Source organism: Alligator sinensis, unplaced genomic scaffold (genome assembly GCF_000455745.1).
Source record: "Alligator sinensis unplaced genomic scaffold, ASM45574v1 scaffold519_1, whole genome shotgun sequence".
Taxonomy (NCBI): Eukaryota; Metazoa; Chordata; order Crocodylia; family Alligatoridae; genus Alligator; species Alligator sinensis.
The window spans coordinates 632,537-653,847 of NW_005842187.1; positions in this window are offsets into that span (position 1 = coordinate 632,537).

A 21,311-nucleotide genomic window follows, 5' to 3' on the forward strand; every position below is an offset into this window, starting at 1 on the left:
TTCATTTAGGTTTAAAAAGCAACCTCATAAAAAACTTTATTTTCTGAAGAAAGAAAGCGAACCCCTGCTACTTGGGTTGTCTTGGTAAAACATCGGGGACGGTTATTGTTTGGAGTTGGAATGAGAGATCGTTACCTGAGGCTTCTGCCAGCCTGTGGGTAAGAGACATTTATGACTTAACATATGTCTCGGAGTTTGTTTTAGTAATGGTGATGGTCGTGGGTGGGTGTAATGCACAATTAATTGGGCTCAACAGTTCGACAATAATACAGATGATACCAATGCTGCTGTGTACAAGTTCACTAGTCTTACTGCTGTCTGCCAAGATGTCAGGTGGCTGCTAACAAAATATTTTACCTTCAGGACTTCTTTTCTGGTCTCCATCTAGTGCATCTATCTTTGAATTCTCCAAAGGCTCTTCTATGGGGCCCTACCAATCTGCAGGCAACTCATTATAATGTTTAATAAGTAACAGGAACCCTTTCAGGAATGGGGTTTTAACTTAGCTAAAAGCATATACAAGAGATTAACCCTGTTCTGAAAAGTTTGCAGTTGGAACAGACCAGATGAAAAAAGGGAGGCGAAGAGGAAGGATGGAAACATTTTGGCCAAGTACTCACAGCACTGATTGCTTGCTTCTTCCCCCTTGGGTTTTCATATGGGCATTCAATGTCCCAGCTAGACTAGCAAGTGGCTTTCTAATTATTAAAAGTACTCATGAACACATAGAGAATGCAGGCAGTGTGGGGCACTATTATACTCATTTTCACCAAGTGTACTTAAAGAAAAATGCAGGTGGCCCTTACAGCTCTATTATAGGGACTTCTTTTTTTAAGAAAAAATCTCCAGAGCACAAAATCAAGCAGATACCCCTACAAACTTAAGCAGAGGGTATGGGGAAGATGTCCAAGTAGCTGATAGGAGATAGAGTCTGGCATCTTTTACTCTGTATATAGAGTGTGAGGAGCAAAAATGCAGACTCAACAGTTTCAGCAAAAGTACCAACACAGCAAGAAAGGCAAGCGGACAGATTGCTTGGATGGACTCCTTTTTAGTAACAAGATCTATAGCAGTACAGGTTTTCTGTTTGTTGTGTGATTTTAAAAGGAATGCATTTTCGCTATAAGATTAAATAAAAAGAAGTATTTTGCTTTCCCTAATTCTCTGCTTCCTCTGTATGAGTGGGTCTGTCATGCCACAGAAGAAGGAGAAACTTATTTTTATGCTCCAATTGCAAAAAAGCAGTTTTCAATTTGGAAAGGGCTGCTAATAAATTCAAGGATTTTGTAGCAGCAGTAGGGAACTGGGTGCTGGGCTCCCAGCAGGGCTCTGGCCTCAGAATATCTGGGATCCATCCCTGTCTCTGACATGTATTCATTGCATAAACTTGAATACGTGATTTTGCTCTCATTTCCTCACTTTCTTCTTCTGTGTATTATTACCCACTATCTGTAATATTTGTTATAGGAACATAGATGTTGCCACCCTAGATCTGATCGGTGCTCCAGCTAAGCTAGTATCACATTTCTGGCAGTGGTTAATCCCAAATGCTTCAGATGAAAGTCCAAGAATTCTGATAAAGGAAAAGTGTGAAATAACCTGCTCATAGCAGATGTGTCCTCCTGGTTCTGGGTGTTAACCCCTGTTTATGTGTTGGATTATGCCCTGAAGAAAGAAGTTTTCAATCCTTTTATGCTTTTCAGCTTCTGAAGTGTAACTGTGATTTTTCTTTTCATTTATATAAATGTCTATAATATGTGTAAAAGATTCCTATAGACTTTTATGGGCTTTGGATCAGGCCCCATACTCCCTTCTCTTTTCCCAAATACATATTGAGACTGTCTCACAGGAATTTACATGGAGAATGGGAGGCCTGGAAGCCATGTCTAAAATGCTGATGATATTTCTCAGCCTTAAACCCACTAAATAGATTCAGCTGCCACCCCCTCTCTTCCTGCTGCTGGAGGCACAGAATATCAGCTTTTAGCTTCATATTCCAATTGTACAGCACTAGACATATGGTTCTGCAAGTAAATTAGTTATTGCTTGCTGATGGGGAAAAATCACCACTAGCAAGATATTGATACCTGCCTTACTCCAAAACACAAATTTACCTATCCCTATTGTCTAGACCAGTGGAGGGAGCAACCTTTTTTGACAGGTGTACTCCAAATTAGCGCTTCACCTCTCTGACTGCCACTCAGATCCACTTCCCCTGCAATCTGCTGCTCTGCTTTCTACTTCCTGCTTTTCTTGATGCTTAATGCGCAGTAGACTAATTCTACTGTCCATTAGTACGGCTTTTGCCATGACATGCTAATGCACAGTGGAATTAGTCTACTGCACATTAAGCATCTCGTGTAGACATGCCCAGGACATAGCAGAATGCTCCATCTTAAGACCATGGATAACTCTCTTTGTCCAAGCAGAAAGTTACCTTCCTTATGACCATCTGTTAGTCTAAGTGTCATGGATAAACACCTTCCAAGTGATGGTGCTCACAGCAATTCTTTAAAGAGCAGCACTTATTAAAAGCAAGACCATTTCTTTCATATAATATGAAAAAAAATCCTTTGATAAGGCAATTGTAAGCTATTCAGGTGTGACACTTGCTAACCAAAGTGCTGATGGCATATTTCTCTTTAAAAAAAAAAACACTTTCTGATATTCTTAACATATGAAATGACTCCTTGCAAATGGCTTTTTGTCTGGGAAAAGATAGCTATTGCAGCACAATGAGTAATATTAATCTACATTACATGTGGTGCCACTCAACCAGGCAGATCCCAAAGCCTATTGCAAACCTTCTTCCAAAGGACTACTTCACTCCCGTAATGAACTGCAACCACATCTGGGGTGAAACAGAGCCATTATTTCTGCATCAGCAGCACAAAACCACAGATCATGGAAAGGGAAGGGAACATTTACTTCCCAAATTGAAATAATAAAATATTAATGTAAGGAAGAAAAACAATTATGCAATCTGGAATTTAGCTGAGACTAACACTCCCTAAACCCTACAGGAAGTGTTACTGGGTCATTAATTATCCTCATCGGCCAGTGGAGGGTCTGACATGGTGGACAAGAGACTGAGCTTGGCTGTGATTGATCTAAAAGGAATTTTCCATGGAGATTACTGGACATGGATGGATTTTACTCTCCCTGGCCTGCCGGCTTTAGAATGATTAGCACATCCTGTGCTGCCTAGGGAACCTCCTAAAGTCCCTTATGTGTTGGGTTAGATCCAGCAGTCACTGAATGGTTCAATGCCTATACTACATTTAGGATCTGTGCTCTGCATCTCATCTCCAACAAAACAGTGACACCTAGCAGCATGGTGAGATGGCACCAGATGACCAATAAGTGAAAAAGAAAAGCATGAATCACCAACCACTTCCTTGCAGCCCCTCTGGGTTTGCTTATCCAAGTCCTGACCCAGCTTACTCTTGCTTGGATTATGAAAGCTAATGACTGAGCAGCCTGAGGAGATGGGGCATCAGAGAGCATAAATTTCACCTTTAAGCAAATTATAATTAAAACTATAATTATATTTAAGAAATATATATATATATTTCTTTAGTAACATCATTACTTAGCATTTACAGTTATACAATGACTAGCACTGACTAGCAAAGAGGGATTTCAGGATTCCTTACAACACTTAAAATATATCAACAAAACAAAACAAAAATATTCTTGGTATTAAACAGGATATGATAGCATGTGGGAACATATTTATATCTCTTTACAACAAAATAATATTAAAGTGACCCTTGCTTATAATGAAGTCTTATGCTCTGATTCAGCTGAGCACTTAATCAGGATTTTTTGGCAAAACACTTAAACATTTCCTTGGGGTTTTCCTACACCAGGGGGTTCGTTGTTTTTCTTTTAAACACATTTTTTGTTTTTTTCATATGAAAATGCCCTGCATCCACACAACATAATTCTGCTTCTGAAATAACTGTGTTTTTTGCCAACTGGATATTACACCTTGAAAGTAGACTAAGCTAATTTTCTAGTTGGCATAGAGCAATGTATGTATGGACCTATCCATATTTGGTGCTCACTTGGCAATTCTCCAAGTGCTGTCCCACACTGCTTCACATCACATCATGCCCCACCTGTCTTTTTCTCTTAATTGTGTGCCCTTTCCTGCATTGGGGTCACATTGGCCAGATGTCCCCTCCCCATTGAAATGTTGGCGCTTGGCCAGGACTACCCTCTTGATGTGGATGCATTCCTGGAGAAGCACAGCCTCTCTCAGTATTATAGCGGAAGTACAGGAGTCATGTCTGCTGTATCCACATATAGCGGCCATGGTTTTAAAGAAGGATGTTTTAATGGTTGGACTTGGAGTGCCTAGCATAGGACTTGAGAGACCCTGCTTCAACTCTCTGCTTTGACTCAGCCTCCCTGTATGATTTGGAGATAGTTACTTCATCTCTTTCTACCTCAACTCAGACCATAGGCACCAACTTTTATTTTTGCCAGGGTGGGGCCTAAGATGATATGCATGTGCAAAGTTTTACGCATTTCAGGTGACAGCCCTCTTCCCGAAAGGGGCCAGCGTCATTGGGCCTCTACTTATTCGGCACCTCTAACTCAGACTTTGATCTGCTTAGACCACCAGCTTCCTGGAAAATAAATTGTCTAATGTGTGCAGCATCTAACACCATGAGGCCCATGATAACCTGATAAGATCTCTAGAGACTAACCATACTAGTAAGAGCACTGCTGCACTTCTGACATCACCATCTTCTCATTCAACTTTATGCTGGACCAGTTCAAAAGCACAATCCTTTTGAAGCCCAGGACAATTCTCAAAAACAATATTTGGAGGGTTATTACCCTCTTCAACCCCCCGCCCCCAACATACAAACAAACAAACACATTCTGTTCATTATGAGCTTTAAATATAATAAATCTCATTTGCTTTTGGATATCTAATAGGATCCCTGGGTTTATTTTCCTAGCCTTTACCCCCCAAGGAGCTGTTAGCTTTGCATGCTTAGCATTGTTTCTCTTCTATAGGCTGCTGTACCCTCAGAGGAGTTGTTAGGCTGAATGTGTGGCGTAGTTCTACTTTTGTATGTTAATTGATACACTTTTTAATTTTACTTTTGCATATTATTTGAATTTGTTTCATTGTAAATTAGATTCTAAAGAGCCCTGCTAAACAATTACCGCTTGCCGGCAGATCTCTCAAACAAGCAAAACATTCTTCAGAGGAAATGCTGATGAAATCCAGTCTTGCTTCAGGAGCACTGATGTGATGTAGAAATCCCACCTTTAAAAGCAGAGGGGGTGTGTTCCTTCAATCTGAATGCCTGCTTCCCATTGACATTTACAGGGGTTATGATTGCTTACTGAGAGCAATACATCGCCCAAAGGATTACGCTTAAAATACCTGTACAACCCCACTTGATGTTTTCCAGTGCTAACACGTTTACAAAAGGTGGTTTTCTTAATGACAAAAATGGACTCATGGGAAAGACGGGCAACTGATGAAAAGCAACTTTATTCAAGTTTTTTCTATTACACTAGTATACAATAGGAATTGGGGAATATGTCTTGCAGAATCCCTTATCCTATCCAGAGCATTATTTTGTTTTCCCTAGTAATTAATGTTTCACAGAAAGGCAAAATACATCACCTCATTCCAAATAATATATGTAGGCACATATGCAATGCTAAAAAGAGGGAACTGCATTTCTGGCTTCCAGTCAATGTGTTTGAGGTCAAGCCTACAGCCCTGAGATGTATGTGCCCATAATAAAATGAGAAAGAGGATGAATAGGCAGTGTTTAGTTCAGCTCTAAAGCCTTTTTTTTTAAAAAAAAATCTGGATTGCCCAAATTCAGGGAGAAAAAGGACTAGGATGGGAAAATACTGTTAGGTTTCATCCCATCTGGGATAGTTTTCATGTTGCACATATGTCACAGTCAGCCTGGTGTTGTGTACCAGGCCTGTGTGAAGCAGCAAATATTTGCTTCGGATTCAGATTTGGCCAATTTGGAGGGACAGTGATTCCATTTGGAGGTTCAAATCACTGTCCTGATTCGATTTAGCCGAGTCGGATCCAAAGATTTGGTGCTGCTTTGGAGATTCAGCCACAGACTAAACAGTCCTCACCACACTGGACACAGCTGCCTCCAGCTGGCCGTCATAGAGGACATTCTGGTTTTCTGCTACTCTGTCCTCTATTGATACGAAACCTGGTGCCTTTATATCCTTTATTTTTCTCTTGAAGAAATAAAAAGTAGTATTTTGCTTTCCTTGAATCTCTTGGAGAGAAAAATAGAGGACATAAAGGCATCAGGTTTCTTATCAATAGAGGACAACCGGACTATCCTTTATGATGGCCACCATAGATGAATCATGTAAGCAAAGACTAGGGGGCTGGGCCACATACTCCTTAAGACATTACATCTCTAACAGATTAGCTTCCAAGCAACATTTTCTCCCTCCCTGGGTCACTACATGCTCTTTGACCCCCATAAACAAGGCCTTCAGTTGCTCACTGGAATCCTGTTTTATTCTATTCGGGTTCAAGTGGGTGGAGGCAAGCATTGCCAAGTGGGCTGCTCTCCAGGAGACCTAGTCGAGAAGTACTGATTTTCTGACAAGGACTGAAATAAAAACAGTGCAAAAACAAACTTTTTGCTTTACAGCTCTTTTCCTTCCCTTGTTTGCTGTCACCTCCTCTCACCTCACTGTGCTCAAGCTCCCAGGCAAAGCTGGTTGGTTTGGAAATTCTGTCCCGAGCTCTATTTCTTATCTTCGCTTGTGTGTTTTTCTTCTAGTTTCACTGAATTTTATACCTTGTTTTTTTAAGACCCTGCAAGAGAGGAAAAGCTTTGAGATCTCCAAAAGTACAATGAATTATCTCTCTGGAGGAAAGCAAGACAGAGCAACTACTCTCCACACATATGCACACAAACACACAGACACTCCCTCCATGGACCAGATCCTCAGCTGATGTACAGAGCTACAGTAATTTACAGCCACTGAGAAGCTACTCCAGAGTCCATTATCTGGGGGATCCAACATATATAGATGCTAGGGAAAAACTGAGCTAATCTTGATAACTGACAGTAGTAATCAATGCAGAAAAATGACCATAGAGTGGGCATGGCTCAGCTTTGGGTGGAAACTCCACGTGGTTCATGACTCAATGGAAAAATAAATTGTTGTAAATGATAAGCCCTTGGACCTCCTCTCCCATGCACAGGCAGGGATGGATAATGCCCTGGGAGGCACGGGTTTGTGCAATTTTTATCATACTAATCTCTGCACCACAATTTCTATGGGTGCAATTATATGGATTTCAGTGGCATCATGCCAGCAGAGAGGCTGGCCCTATAAATCTATGTGAATGTGATCCTTGAGCTTCACACTCCATTTTTAGGCCTCCTTTCTTCTCCCAGGGAGGAGTAATTGGAAGGCTGCCAGGTGCAGTCTCATTAATGCACAATTGGGTTCCCCTGTTCTCCTTTTGTCCTGCTCATCACTTCTTACCTGGCATGACATCCCACACCTGCACTGTGCAGGCTTGAGTTTAGGTTTCAAAGCTGACATCCAGGGGTGAAGCGAGGATATTAAACAGTGAATTAACAAGGGAAAAGAGTTTGCCTCTTGTGTTAGGAGAGGTTCCTTCCACAGCTGGTTTGCTGCGGCTGCATTAGTAGAACAGCCTAGGAAAGGCCAAGATGGTAAGGAGGCAGGATTTGAGTCTTCACTCCAGAGAGAAATGTCCTTTCTCTGTAAGGGAGAAGAGTGCTCCATCCAATGCACTGAAGTGAGAGGGAAAGCCATTCAGGTATAGAATTTAATGGCTCAATTCCCCTTCCTTCAGAAAAAAATTAGCACAAGAGGCTAATTTATTTGCCTTTCACCTCTGAATAAGTCCCAAAGCTGGGACACGTGGAAAAGGATCTCAGCAACAGCCCTAGTCCCTAGGATGCATTTCTCCTCAAACAAACACAGTTTACTTTTCAGTGAAGTCCAAGAAGCAGAGTAACAGTGGGTGCTACAAGCTGCTGAGGTGCAAAATCAGGGAGGGGAAGTCTGAATAATATTGCTAATTGTGTCTCTCCTTTTCCCTTCCTATCAGATCCTCACTAATTAATTAATTACAGTCCCCAGATGATGGATGCTGCATCAGTGCAAAGGGTTACTATTCGTGTCTCTTAAGTTACAAGTGCTTTAAGGAGTAGGGGTGGCTTCCCCAGTTGTGTATCTCACAGACACATTTGTTGTAACGTGATTTGGGTGGGTGGCAGGCACAGGAAGGGGCAGAGGGGAGTGGAATTGGCAGCAGGGATCGACCCTGGGATTTCTAGATCTTTTAAGTGTGGGTTTCTAGAGGCTGAACTAAAAAAACCCTGCCCTGTTACAGCTTCTCTACACTAGAAGCCAGTATCTGCCACAGAAGCTATGCCATCATTGCTGCTCCCAGGATCTCCTAAAAGAAACGGGAGATCTCCCTAAGCACAAGCTAAGCCAACAGAAGCACTCTCCTGCTAGTACAGCTAGATGGGCAGCCATTTCCCCACTCATCCCAATAGCTATGCCAGTAAAACTTTGTACAGCTGGACTAAGGCAAAGTCTACACAAAGTTCTTTCATCTCCCTCCTGCTCTGATCCCACTTGGTAGATGTGGGTTGCAAACTGACCCGGGGGAAACATGCTTTACAAGTAAATGAACAAAACCATATAGTCCTCCTCCTAGCTTATAAAAAAGTGTTCAGTGGGTGTCTGCTGTTGGAAAAAAATAGATGAAAAAAGCAAGACTTTGTAGCTAGGAGAGAATTTCCTCTCTGCAGAGAGGAGCACTATCCATTTCATTATTGCTTTTCCTTCCATTTGTTTATATGAAACAGACTGCCTGCTATAATTTCTGCTATTTGACATAAGCACTTTCTCGGGTATAGAATTTTCCTTCCATGGCTTTGTTTTGACCAATAAATCACACCTCCAATTCTTTTCCACTTGACCTTCTTCAGCACAAACGCTACAAACACCCTAATTAAACCATTATTTTTCTCACCCTTCTTTCACTTTTTATAACGTTTCCCATAAAGACAGCTAAAACTTCAGGCGCAACTCACATGGGGTACTTCTCCTGTGTGGTCCTGGGCTCAGAGACAGATCAGTGATGAAATGATGTAAGACCAGATGGAGAGCAAAGGAGGAAGATGGTACCTTCTGTGTGTGGATTCAATGCCATTGCCCAATATAGTGCAGCACAAATTGGGTTTTGAGGCCTGTAGTGATACCACAAATGCAATATCCTAGTACCAGTCATGCATGTCCCTCTGCACTGCTTGTGTTCCATCTCGCTGTCCTCACCCATTCTCCTAAAAGTCTGCATAGCAGGCTACTGGATTGGGTTATAAACAGAAGCCCTTCTATTAATTTCGAATGATGCATTTCTATCTTCAGCTATGAATAAAACAGATCAATGCCACCAGCATGTTTTATTGGGCCTCCTGCAAAATGAATTTGTAGTGAGACAGCCGGCGAGATGGAGTCGACATGCAGATGAGATTTGTAAGTGAGGACATATTGATTATTTCCATCTCAGTTCAGGCAGTAATTCCACTCGACGCCTCTTCCCCTGTTTCAGCTCATTATTTATGCCATAAAAACACTATCTCAATGATAATAACAGGCTTCATTTACAAGCCAGAGCATAAAGCATTGACGCTTAAGATTTCAGGAAGTGGGTGAAAAGGAGAGAGAGAGATTTAACAAGTCCTGGAGATGCACAAAACTGCTGAGGCTGATCTTGTGGCTTTTTATGCCCTCAAAAAGGAAGATTGAGAGCAGGTGTTAGATTACCAGTCTCTTTATTAATAACTCAAGGCTTGTACGAGGGTTGGATTGATGGTGCACTCAGCACTTTCTCAGTGAATAAAGCTCTCTCCTCAGCACCTGATTCTTCCTCTTTGCTCCATCAGATGACTGTCTCCTCTCAAGGAAGAGAGTGCCTCTCAAGGAAGAACAGGAGATCAACTATGAACAAATTCCTATTTCCTTATGGCTGGATGAGTCAACATCAAGGGCAAAACACCCAAGAGCTGTTTTGGTGGCAAGGGTTCCATGTAACTTTTGGGATGTGGTTGCTTTCTGCCAAAGGAAATATTTCCATTTGTCCTCAATATGACTGCCCACCAGTTACTTGGGCAGGTGATTCTTCCTAGTAGAAGTTACAACGTGTTGGCAAAATGTATACTGTACTCCTTTAGTCTGCTTTGCGTTGTACCCTTTTTCTGCCTCAGATTGTGGGGTCTTCAGGGCACAGAGTGTACATCACTTCATATGCACAATGTACCTTCCACCGTGGGATGCCAATCTCAGAGACGCATCTCGGTGTCACTTGGAATATAAACAATAGCGAGATTACCAAGAGAGTAATCAGAACCACATGCCATAGTTGCGTGCAGTTCAACAAATTCATTTTCACACCATGGTGATGATTGCATTAGAAATACTTACAATAATAAGTGCATTATTTTTATGAGCTCTGCCATTACTTGTTGTCTCTAACTGTATATAGAGATTGTAAGCTCTTTGGAGCAGGGATAATCCTTTTTGTTATCTGTGTGCACAGCAATGAGTACAACTGGGGCTTCATCCTGATTGTGGTGTCTAGGCTCTATCAAAATACAAATAAACACCAATAAGGACTCATAAATCAGGCACTTTTAAATCCCTCTATACCTTGAACAAATGATATGAAATTCCTTAGGGTAGATGCATATTGACTGGATAGCTTGAGTATTCATGGTTTGATCTAGTACTCTGTAGCACCCCTTCCCCTCTCACCACTTGTGCACATGAAGCCAAGAACATAAAATGTCAGCATATTCTAAAGTTTCTTCTAATCGATTAAAGGTTTTGATTCTTTGTGAACTGATTTATAATGATGATACCAAATCGCAACCTTATTCCTGAAGAACTGATGGACAGTTCGACTTATCAGCCTGCAGGGAAAGCCGTCTGTCACGGATTCTCTCAGCTTTCAATTAATTGCTAGGAAATGGGCCTTTGATCATTTATGTCCGGTGGATACTGACCCATTAAAATTTTTATCAGGTCACGGTACAAGGGAAAATAACATGGGTGTTACGTGGCCAACTACCCAAAAGCTGGTGTTAGACTGGAGTTAAGGGTCTATATATGCATTCATAAGTCAAAAGAAAAGAAACCGAAAAAACACTCTAGACAGCGAGGCACTGTTCATTAAAATTTAACATTGTAGAAAGTCTGGAAATGGGCAAGTAAGGTACCCCAAACAAACCTAACACTGAATCGAACATCGTCTCCATGTCCATGCAATGCATTTTTAAATGCTAGAGTCTCATACCTTCATAAAACTCTGAAGCCCTGTAGAGCTCAGTGATTTGTTTCCTGTCCCTGTTGCTTCAATTATCAATTGCAAAGTGCTATAAAAGAACTGACTAGGCATAGAAAGATGAGGATGTTTATAGCTCTGGGACTGAGTTGGCTGGATATACACAGGTGGAGTGCACAGTACTGGTGGAGAGGGATAGTTGCAAGAGGTAACTAACTAATCAAGTTATCTTGTTTTCCAGCAAAAATCAAGGGTCTGGCAATATTAACCACTTCTTGGAACGGTGCACATATAGAAAGTGTTAATAGGCTTACTTCCATCTTCTGCTTGACAGAACTTCATTCAGAATGGTCTTCCTGTATCTATTAGGGGACTTGCTTTAACTTGGCAGGCCCTACCAAGCTCTGATTAGGAGCACCAGAGAAGATCCTAGAGGATTTGGGACAATGCAAAGAGGTTTGTCAGAGCTTTAGCACGTGCTCAGGCAACTGCTCTGTAGAACTAAGCGTCCCCTTCAGGATTTAGAGCACCCCCAAAACCCCAGAGACAATGATATTTAAAATAGTGCAGGGGAGACACTGGGAAAACATCTAACTGAGAGAAGCTCATAGATTTTGTCAGGGTAAACAGCTAAATGAAGTTCCCGGGGTTGCATGATAAGGAGAAGGATGTCACATCTAAATCACTGGTAACCAGTACACCTCTTCCAACCAGTTTGGGGTATTCCAGTACTTTGAGACAACCGCAAGTTCAAAGCCAGAGAAGCACTTAGAAGTGGAATTTAGGTTCAGCCATTACAAAAAAAAGGAACCAAGATTTTGATGTGGGTCGCCTTTAATTTTACACATGGGGGGAGGGGGACGTGAGAAATGAGGTTTCTTTAATTCACTCCAAGCCATCCAGTGAGAAAATGCTTATCAACTTCTGGTTCCACAGAGTTAATGGGGACAGAAAAGTAATATGTTCAAATATGCTCAAAGGCGTTTTCTTTTTTTCTTTTTTTTTTTTCCTTCCTGTTCTTTTCCTTTGTCTTCAAAATGTCTTAGGTCAGTGAGGCACTTCAGCATGTGTCACTGACTGTACAGCTAGCCCGGATGCTGTAATTAATCAGCCTTGGTGAATTTTTAAATATTAAACCTGTGCGCATATTATTACAGTACATCAGCTGGAAGGCTGCCATCCAGAAAGGCCATGCACAGCTACAAGCTAAATTATTAGAGTTATTGCAACAGAAAGGTGCCCCTCCCCCACCCACTCCTTCACTTACTGCGGGTTTATGCAAATTGACCAAATAAAGCTGGCAGTATTGACCCTAGTCACAGAATAAATCCATCCATTGTGAGCAAGCGGGGGTGGTGGTGGTGCAGAAGGAAGGGAGCTGGAATAAGACAGGGAAGAATTTGCAGAATTCGTACAGAATAAGAACCCCTTGCATCTCCCAGAATCCACCGTGTCCATCCCGGGCTTTTCTGAGTCATTAAATCTCCCATTTTGCAGCATGTTTAACTTTCCTGAACTCTGCTACAATCAGTGGGGAAAGGAAAGGAAAGATGTCTTTGCAGAAAAGGTGCCGAGTCAGCAGAAAGGGAGGGGGCGGGGGGGAAAAGAGCAGGTCTGTTTATACAGCTCCACCAAGCGATGCTTCCCTCGCCGCAGGAAGCGCAAAGGGAGAGGAGAAGGTGGCGGAGGAAGATTAAGTAAATAGAACCGCAGCTTCGGCTCTCTCTCTTCAGAGTTCACGCCACCAGACATCACCTCTTGAAGTTAATTCATGGTAAAAGGATTGAGTCCTCTAATTATTGGCACTGTAGCAGCACCTAAAGGATCCTAGTGAGATGAAAGTTTCACCGTGTCCAGCTGTGTATGCACATGCAGAAGACAGCTCCATGCCAAATGGCTTACAGACAAATGGGGGGTAGGGAACAAAGACCCAGGCCCAAGGGAAAGTATTGGTCCCACATCAAGGACAGAGCCCAGATCTCTTTATTCCCAGGTCAGCTCTCTATTCATAGTTTCATAGCTGTTAGGGGCTGGAAAGGAACTTACAGATCATTGGGTCCAGCTGCCCCCTGCACTTGGGCAGGAAAGACTGCTGGGATTAAATGATCACAGCAAGGTGGGCATCAAGACATTTTTGGAAGAGCACCAGGGTGTGTGACTGTACCACGTCTGGGGGGAGCCTGTTTCAAACCCTCGGCACTTGGCTTGTAAAGAAGTTTTTCCTTATGTCTAGCCTGAAGTGATCTTCAGTCAGCTTGTACCCATTATTTCTTGCCCTCCCTGGGGGGCCTTGGTGAACAGATGCTCCCCCAGGCCCTGATGTACACCCTTGATATACTTATAGGCTGCCACTAAGTCCCTTCTGAGTCTTCTCTTCCCCAGGCTGAACAGTCCCGAGTCTTTCAGCCTCTCCTCATATGACCTGCTCTCTAGGACTCTAATAATGTGCGTAGCCCTCCTTTGGACTCTACTTGGCTCTACACTTGGACGTCACTTGACTCTATTCTGCTTAGGCTCCCCCATTGGTTCCCAATGGCCTTAATATAACCTTCATGGCACACTGCAAAGCCCTTCTTTTCTTCCTGCCTCTGTAAGGGGTTGGGAAATAACTAAGGTTGGGGAAGTGTCAAGAAGAGAATAATGCTTTTTTTTAATGGCTTCTGACATTTTTGCTGTCTCCTTGTTGCTTCTGGGGATGTGTCATCCGTGGATAATTGCTGGAGTCTGTTTGATTAGACTATATTTAACAGTTTGTCAAGGTCATCCGCATCTTGGAATGGGGCATTTTGTCTACTGCTGCGTATAGTTGAATAGGTTTAATGCACACATATACAATATGAGGGTGAGGGATCTGAGCAAATAAGCCGTGTGATCTTTCTGCTGCTCCACTTTATTATACTTATGACACAAAAGCTGCCTTGCCATTTAAGGCGGATAATGTTATTTATTTTGATATGGCTTTTGATGTGGAATTCCAGCCCGCCCCTCCTTCCCCTCCCTCCCCATTCCCCTTTGGAAAATAAAACAGCATCAACAAAAATCTTATACAGTGCCACGTAAGGGACAGAAAAAAGGACCAACTTTGGGCATTTACTCCTGGTCCTACTGCTTAGGAAATGATCTCACCCCTTTCTAAGACAGACAGTATAAGCAATAATCCACAACGTGATGTGTAGCAACAGGCAATTGACTAATTTTTATTTAGCGAAACAATACAAGGATTCCAAGGAGTGACAGATATTACAATATTTGTGTTGACAGCTTTGTAGCTACCTACCAGCATAATCAGCTTCAATTAGGCAGGCACAAGTCAGCACGTCAGCTGCAACAAAGCGTTGTCTTTTGCCTCTTTTCCCAAGCCGTGCTACCAAATGGAAGACAGTAGACACTTAGTGGAAATTTAGCCCCGTGGTAACCGTATTGGAGCCATTGAGCTTGGGCCTGTTTTCATTAATCTATGTGTAGTCATTGTCCTTCCCACACTACAAGGTAGAAAACAACGTATAAATCATCCCTATATTGAGCCTATTAAGCCTATTGTACCACAGACGGAGATAATTAACTACTTAGCTTCTGGATTAAAATATCACGCAAAGAAAATACATAAGTTAAATGTACCTTTTACTCAGCCGATTGCCTAGGAAACACTCGATGCTTTGAATGGCCTGTACAAGCAGGATATTTCTGAATGCGAATGTGCTACAAGATGTTACCATCTGGGTGTCAATGTCAAAATCCAAGACTCATGTTTCAAGCTTCCCTTTGGCCCTGGTCCATTCTTTACATTATGTCTGGTGTGTCTCATATGTCCTCCCCTGAATATAAGTGGCAGCTTTTACCCACCCTATTGTGTGGGTCGTGTTTCTCCTACTTGGAATGACAAAACAAAGTCTACAAATAACATGGGAATCTTTTAAACACTCTTTAATCCATGCTCTCCTGACATGTGGAAGACAGGAGACACACATGTTTTGCTCCTGATTAATCCATGTCTGATATCAGCAGGCTGACCATGACTTAAAATATTGATAACCAAACTCATATATCATAGGTCTGGGAGAATGACAGTTTCAGTGCATAATGGCAAGGGCTTTCTACAATAATCAGATATTCAATAATTCATGAAAATATATCCCCCCAAATCAAATTGGAAGCTATTTTGTGTAATATATTATTTAAAATTCAATATTATAATGCACACAACTACTTCTCCTACTGCAGAGGAACATTTCAAAATGTGATTATGTGCGGACTCTATTTAAAAAGTGACAATTTTGCTTCATTTGTTTAACAGCTTAAATGGAGTAGCTCGACTGGAACTAAGTCATCTGACAATGAAACCAAAGCTGGTGCAAGCAACTTTGCAAACTGCATTATGACTTGGGAATATATATATATCTTACTGGAAATATATTTACCAAGTGCTAGCTGCCAGTCAGATGCCAAATTATACATCTCCTGTGCTCACCCCAATCAGGGACAGGAGAACCTGGTAGAGGTTGTGTACAATTCTCAGCTTTTTGATGGACATGTTTATGCAACTGCTCTAGATCTGTGACCAAGAAATAGGTAGATAGGGGGAATTATTCACAAACTTTAGAGAATTCTGTGTCTAGTTTCACTTAGACTTGACTCATTCCTACTTCAAAAAAAAAAAAAAGAAAAGATGCACATGCAGATTTGCTTAGGCAAATTTTTAGGAGACAATTTTGGCTATGTAAACAAAATGCACTGAAGTGTGAAAGACAATCGGGTTTGTGGGAAAATTCATCCCGGGCAGAGAAATATTCTATAAAAAGTAGGTCTCCCAGTCGCAGAAGAATAACAAAGCCATGCAATTCAGAGACCAACCACAGGCAGATAAATACTGAAAAGGCTATTATGCAGCAATGAACTGAAGAGCTATTGGCTGAAATCGGTTTATTGAAAGTGCTCATAGAACAGCTTTGACAAATAAGCAGCTAAAGGGAAAAATTTCCAGTGATCCCAGTGATTTACAAGTGAGGGTGTTTTTAAAAACAAGTGACAACCCCTTCATTCAGTGCCTTTTTTTTTTTTTTTTTTTTAAACTTCACCACACAGTGTTTTCTAGGTGGAGCAAAGTTTGGGATAGCACATCCAGTGCCTTCTTCTGATGTTAACATTAAAGGTCTTTAGAAGCTTTTGTCTCCTAAGAAATAAAGACTTCCTGATACGATTCTTTCCTGACTGTTGCTTTTCTACTTTGTCGGTTAAGGAAGAAATGACACCCAGACTTATTGCAAGAGTCTGTCTGCATCCTATGACATCAGCACTGCTACCAAGTCAAAGGGCTGACCAGAAGGTAGGGAATTCAATCAATCACAGGAGAATTCCTGTTCTAGTGAAATTTCTAATCCTGTTTTGCAGCTCCAAATAATTTAGAGGAGCATTTAAGCTTTTAGGTGCTTTTCTGATCCCATTGACTTCCAAGATCTGTCCAGTAATTGCCTTTGGGTTCAAAATGGCCATACAGGAATTTTTACAATCATTATTACATCAGCTAAATTACCAAGAATATTGTAACAGATTCAGCCAACTAAGAAATCACAGCCATCACCACATTACTTCCCATGATTGTGTGGAACTGTACCACACAAGAGGCCATTCGATCATCCTCCCATACCGTCTGTCTAGGAATTGTGAAGATCACAGACACTTGGATGCCATCCACAATGAATAATGTCCGTGGTAACATGCAAAAATGATTCAGTCCATTTCAGCAGAACATCATGGATTCAGCTACGCAGGCATGCATCGATTCACGCCTATGACCACCAGCCCACACAGATACAGATATGCACAGATGCTCTCTCGGTTTCAATGTCTACCAATAGTCACATGTTAAACAAAGACCAGGGTTTTTCAGAGGAACTCACACTGTTTGCAGCCAATTGGTTCAATTTTGAAAGTAATTTATGAAAGAAGAAAAACAACAAAGTCAATTTACAAAGGGCTACCATCTGGACTTTGATAGATGAGCAGCTCTGCAAACAGAACCTCTCACTTTGCACCGAGTATTCCATCTTCCCATCCACTTATCGTGGTGGGGGGAGAACAGGAGGGAGGGCTGTTAAGTGGAAGGAGGAACTGTGCTGTTTACACCACGGGGTAATCAATCCAGGCCTCTTACACAAGCTCCATCTGGCTGATAAGAGACTTGTAAGACCATCAGCTAAGAAGCTCTCTTTTTCTTTGCATGTGCTTTTTATCTTTGCACTGGAGCAACTGAATTAATGTTTTACACCTTTTCCCCATTAACAAATTGCAAGCCTGATTTCATGGAGCGGGGCACAACTGCTTCTAGACCTGTACAAAGAGCAGTCCTCTCCCTCCTTGCCATATGAACCCAAGTCATTCCCATCCCTCCCCACCCCAGGGCTCCACTACACTAATGATGATGAGCCTCGTACAGCCCTGATGCAGGAAACAATACCTATGACCACCAGCATTTTTCTCCCCTCCTTATGTAGGTCTGTTATGTGCCAACATGGCACAGAGCCTTCTGGAAACCTACCTACATTGTTAGCAAATCATCCATATTAATGATGACAAGTAATTCTCAGCAAAGAGGAAATTGTAGAGCTGGTCAAAAAAGAAAAATCATATTTTTTTTAACTGAAAAATAGTATTTCATTGGAACCAGTATTTTGCAGAAGTCCTATTGTTTGAATTTGTCCTAATCTTGGGAATTTTAAGGAGGAAAATGCAATATTCTGGAGTGAAAGGCAAGTGAGACAGAGGAAGTGTGTGCAGCTCAGTGCATCCAGGGAACTCAGACACTAACCTGGAAAATGGAAAACCAGGTTTAGTTCTTCACTTTATCTGATATGGGGCAGAAACTTGAGCCTTAGGACTCTAGCAGATGTTACATTTGTTGCACATTATATGTGATTATTGCATGGCAAATTGTACCACGCCAGACATTAAATCATTTTATCCCTGGATAAAAATGGTGGATCGGCTACAAAGAAGTCCCTCATTCAAACAGGCACTTTGTGGCATGGAAGTATCCCAGGATAATTTTAACCTATGGCCAGGCAATAGCGTGTAATGATTAGTTGTGCGATACTCGCATATAATGTGTGAAAAAATATAATGTCTGCCAGGGGCCTTTAGTTCAACACCTCAAGTAAGCGCCTGAATCATCAAGCTATTAGCTATTTTCAGGTGGGCCCTGGTTTTATGATTTTTTTTTCATACTCATTTTTGTTCCATGTTAGAATTCAAATAAAATGAATTTGGTGTATTTAATTTCCGGCCAGTCCTAATGGAGGCCACACTGAGAAGGGAACTCCACCAGCTCCTACTGTGTGCGCACCTGTCACTCAGGCATGGCTTTGCTTTCCTAAACTGGAATTTGCAGCCCATTAGTCTGTAATACAGAAAGAAGCCTGTAGGGACTTGGAGGGGAACAGAAAACAAATGGAAAAGAACAATTACTTTCTCTGTACTTTATCAACCTGGCTTACTATGGGATCTGTGAGAGTCCCTCACGTAAATATTATGAGCACCAAAATATACATATAACAAGCAAGATGTGGAAATATATATTTAATGGTATAAAGAATCTGTCTGTTAAGAAAGGGCCTCATTATATATTTCTATAAACCAAGCTATGGAGCTGTTCTGGTCTGGTGAATCCATTACTTAAGCAGAACACTCAAAATAAGGAGGCGCTCACATAGGACTGCAATACCAGCACTTCTCAGGTAAAATGAAAATGCGGGATATTTCTGTTTCACTTAAGCAAAGGCAAGTGATGCAAGGGATGAAGTGCAAGGTGAAAGAGGAGGAAATAAGTTTGAAAACAGCACAAAGAAAACAGGGAGCAGGTCCTTAGCGGGGGGACAGTTTTGTTCCTGCTGTCCAGCTTCCCTTTTGCACCTCTGTCCTGCAGGTTCAGACCTGCAGTTCTGCTGACTACTATGACAGTTTTCTAGAGCTCCAGCTCCTGGAGTCATGGGATAACCTAAGAATCTCAGTTTACATTTTTTTAAAAATGTCCTCATAGTTGCAAGGGAACACTTGAAAAAGTGACACCAATAGGTGCCAAAAGCCAGAAGCAAGTTAAATAAATGAACACTTATTTTTATAAACTGTTTTATTTTTTTTTCCAAGTTAACCTCATTGGTTTTCTTCTCTCTCTGGGCCCCCCGAACACAAGCATTTATTCATGCCAGGCCTATGATGCAATATTACAGCACTCATATATCCTTATGGCCTTCCCCTTATCAGAACTGAGCTACAACCAAACCAGCTTCCCCTGTTTCTCAGTGCAGTGCACATATATTATAAGAGTTCCCAGGCTCTGCACCACTAATCTGCACTGCAGCATGACAAGGATTCCCCCTCCCTCCTCCTCCACACACACACACACACACACACACACACACACACGCGCGCGCGCGCGCATGCATGCATGTATGTATGTGTGCACACGCGCACGCACACGCACGCATGCACGCACACACACCCTTCTGCTCCGTGCTCCTACACTGCAGTCCTGAACTGCAGCATTACAATCGACTCCATTCTTCAGCACAGCTCTGCACTGCAGCAGTATTATTTCACCCCCCCATCCTCGGCCTTTTGGATCAATCTTGCACTTCAGCATTGCAAAACCGCCCCTGCTTTTTCCTCTCTCTCCAGTGTTCTGCACCTCAACTGGGCATTGCAGCATTAAATATTTATGCTATATATATATATATATATCCTGCTTTCCTATTGCCCTTCTGTTCCATGCTTAGAAGTAGTCCCTCACTGCAGCATTGCCAGTGATTCCCAGCTATTTCAACCATCGCCCATGCTCTTCAGGTCAGCTCTGAGCTGCATCATTACAAGAGCTCCCTTCTTGTCCTACACCCCCTTATCCCCAAATTGCAAGAATTCCCCCCTGTTTTTCCTCTTATTCTTTGAGCACAGTTGACACTCTTGTAATTTATGCAAGAGCCTAATGTCACTGCTCAGGGACAATACAGAACTCTGCTTGGCAAGTACAGATTGTTTAGAGAGAGTCATCCTGGATTTACTAAAGGGAGGTCATGCTTAACAAACTTGATTAATTCCTTTGAGGAGGTGACAATGACAAGGAACAGGGTGAAGCAGTAAGACATAATTTACTCGGACTTCAAGAGTCTTTTGATACAGTACCACATAAAAGACCAATTTATAAGGTTAATATGTGTGGTATTGATGGCGAAATACTCAACCGGGTAAACATTTTCTCTTTAAAAAAATGCCTGCTTCAGAGAGACCAAATGAAAATGGCTTCGGCTGAGACAGGAAGGGAGCTGCTATGCTGGGGGGGGTCAGAGAGTTCGGCACTGTCATCCACAGTGCAGATGGGGGTGCAGTGAAGGGGGCTTTGCAAATGCCCTGCTTTGGGGAATAATATGATCCCACTGGCAGGGGTCAGAGAGATTTTCCTACCACCTCTCTCATATATAGTACCAAACATCTAGTAGCTTTATGAAGGTGTTACACTTCTCTAGCACGTGGAATGAGCCACTGTTAGAGACAAGATACCATGCTAGATGAGCTACTGATCATCTCTTATGCTATAGTTCAAGGATGGCCAACCTGTGACACACATGCTGGAAGTGGCATGGGCAACCTCTGTGTGGCACGACAAAGACTGAGGGGGAAACAGGCAGCACAGTAGCAGATAGGGCAGGAAGCGGAAAGCAGAGCAGCAGATTGGTTAGGGGAAAGAGATTGGAGTGGCACTTAGGGAAGGTGCTGGGCTAATTTATGGGTATGCCTGCCAAAGTGGTCAGCCTCCACTACATAGTTTGAGTAGTAAGCAAGTTAGCAGAAGATATGGAAATTCAGGGGGTAAAATGGAAAGGAAGCTGGGTTCAAGGAGCTAAACTGATCCCTGATGAATATAAATGGCAACAAAGAGAGATATAGAAAAAAGGACCAAGAG